Consider the following 3,341-nt stretch of genomic DNA (forward strand, 5'->3'; position numbering starts at 1 on the left):
TAAGCTCGCTAGATTTTGCAACCTACCATGACAGCAATATAGAATTGTTGCACAAACCAAACTCTAATACATTTGTTAACATGACTTTATCTACTGATGCTTTTTATCCTGATATCAAAACAAAAACCCAAGGAATGCAAACAATTGCCACAAACTTTACAACACTTAAACACTTGAAATACTTTTTAAAAAATATTCCTCAGAAGTATGGGTTAACAGCATAAATGAGGAGAGATGAAAATCTCATGTCACCTTCCTAAAATCACTATCAAACTTTCTTCAAATGTGTCCCAATTTTATTAGTGAGAAGAGGAATATTTGCCAGAGCAGCTTCTGCCAAATATTTAAGAAATGAGTCAAAGAACACAGGACGGGGTCACCAGCCATGTGTAAAATTTGCTTTTACCTCTCCATGTAACCAATAAGAGGAAAATAAGTTGGAATAACTTGGTCTTTCCTCACAGCTGGAGGTTAATATTGCATTCCATTTAAAACCTCTCAATCTCTAAGAAGTTTCAGATGCCGCACTCTTTTATGCTCAAACTAAGGGTTCAAATTGAAATATAGTGTTCAGAAGCACAATTTGGATTTTCAGTAGCACTGGTCATATCCAAACCTTGTGACTGCAAGCTATAAAACAGAGGGTTAATTTTGCTTGCTTTTGCACTGTACACTGGTATCTCAGTTAGAGTAACCCAGAGCAATTTAGATTGGGTTAACACTATCCCATCCTAATCCTAAAACAGTATTTCTCAGCTTTAGCAACTTTAAGGTGTGTGGACTTCAATTCCCAGAACTCTCCAGGTGTTTGGTTTCCTGAGCAGCCCAATTGCAGCTGGCATGGTGGGAATGCGGCAAACATGTCCTGCACCAAATGCCCAGCTTTCCCTCTTTGGTGTTACAGGTAGCTCTTAACTTACAACTAACAATTGAGACCCAAACTTCCATTATTAAACAATGGGGGTGGTTGAATGATTAACTTCTGATTTTACAATCTTTTTTGCAGCAGTTGTTAAGTGAATCATGTTGTCATTAAGAAAAATGTGGCTGCCCTCATTGTCTTTGCTTGCTGTAAGCTCCCTAGGAAGGTCACAAATGGCGATCACATAATGGATTGGAATGCTGCAACTGTCATAAATATAGACAGGTTGCCAGAATATACCTGAATTTTGATCATGTAACTGTGGGGACACTACAATAGTCCTAAGTATGAAGACTGATCATAAATCACTTTTCCAGAATATACTGAGTAAGAGGGACAAAATGTTGCACCTGAAAACAAATGGATAATTCTTTACCGTAACTCTTTGAAAATAGTAATTCATTTCACTTTAATTCACATCTCAGTTCCATTTGTCTCTGAATTAATTCCTATCCCATCCTCCAACAGGCAGGCAGAGTTTGAAAGGCACCATGTGCATCCTACCACACACTTCCCTACGACTGATTCGCTCTCACAGGGAGGGGCTTCTCCGGGTGCCGTCCACTAAGCAGTGCCAACGGGCGGCACCTAGGAGTAGAGCCTTCTCTGTGATGGGCCCAACCCTCTGGAATGACCTCCCCCCCGATATCAGAACCACCACCGACCTTCCCTCCTTTCGATGAAAACTGAAGACTCACCTGTTCCGTTTAGCCGGCCTGGACCATTCATAACCTTATTATACCTCCTGGCAGATATATTTTAACTGGGTAATTTTAACTGGGTATTTTTTAGGATTGCTGATATATTGTTTTTATTTGCTTTACCTGTACAGTGTCGTATTGCCTCCTCTTCTATGTTTGTATGTTTGTATGTTTGTATTCTATTTTATCTGTTTTTTACTGTACACCGCCCCGAGTCCCTTTGGGGAGAGGGGGCGGTATAAAAATCGGAAATAAAGGTAAAGGTAAAGATGTATTAATTGTTAGGATTTTACACTTGAAGTAAATGCCATCTAGGACAGCATGTCATATTACAGACATTCCTCGACTTGTAACCATAATGGAGCCAGTCCATCACAGCTGTAAGTTGTAAATTATAAATCAGGTCAGCCATGTCACTGGCCCAATTTCATGACCCTTTAGTGACAATCATTAAGTTAATCCATGGTTCAATATGAGTGCAGTTTTGCCAAAAATTGAAAGTAAATGCCGGTTTACAGCAAAATTGTTGTAAAAATTGATCATGTGACCATGGAATGCTACAAATGGTTGTAAATGCTTGTCAGCTGTTGAGTGCCCGACATGAATTCATATAGTGCGTGTCAAAACTCCAAATCCAGGTTGTAAGTATCCCCCAATAGGTTTGCCATGACTTTAAACAGTTGCTAAGGGTCTAGTTGTAAGGAGAAGACTACTTGTAACCACAAGAGAAACAAGAGTTTATGTTACCATTTCAGATGGATACCAATGTAAATTCTAAAGTACAATGCAATTATTCACAGTCTGCCATAATTTCAAATAGTTGCTAAGGGACTAGTTTTAAGCAGAAGACTTACTTGTAACTACAAGAGAAGTAAGAGTTTATGTTACCATTTCAGACGGATATCAATGTAAATTCTAAAGTACAATGGAATTATTCACAGTTATGCAATTTGATCGCTGTATAACGTAGTTGGGGGTAAGGGAGAAAATCCACTGCTTTCTACCTTCAATTCCCCAACGGTTCCAGATCTAATGAGTTTTTATAATTTTTTCAGATTACTCTCACTAGAAAAATCCATTTTGTTGAAATGCATGTTACATGCAATCCAAAATTATTGGAGAAAAATAGAGGATGCAGAATAAAGCAAAAGCATAGCAAACAAACTGAAGAGCACACTGTATATTACACAAGTGATCAGAAGTTCAAACATTGAAGGGGGGTGGAAGCATGTTTAAATTGGTCCTTTGAGTAGTTACATTCTGGAATTGCTGAATATGAGTGTGCAAGTTTTAAAATAAAATGCAAAAGAAAACTAAGCCAATCCTGTTGTACTCTAAAATACAGAAGAAGGAATTTAAACTCTGCATTACAAAAGTAGGGTCTATTTGCATTGGTAATGAAGTTGATGTGCAGAGAGCAAAATTGCTCCAAAACAAAGCCCCACCCAAGAGAAAGAGCAAATACCAAGGACAGGAAGAACAATAAATAATATCAATACAACCGATATGAAGTATACTGGGATTACTGGGGCTTGGCAAACAATACAGAAAAAAGCAAATATGTGTAGAGCATCTTTTTATTTCAAAGCATAGGTCAGAAAGAACAGTTTCCTGATCTTTTTTATAGTGTGCACAAACCAAGTCAACCTTAGTTCAATTAAATCTTACAAAGAGGTCTTGAGTAAGATGAGACACAGCAAAAATTGCTCCTCTCTGTG

Source organism: Natrix helvetica (genome assembly GCF_964273705.1).
Source record: "Natrix helvetica genome assembly, chromosome: Z".
Taxonomy (NCBI): domain Eukaryota; kingdom Metazoa; phylum Chordata; class Lepidosauria; order Squamata; family Natricidae; genus Natrix; species Natrix helvetica.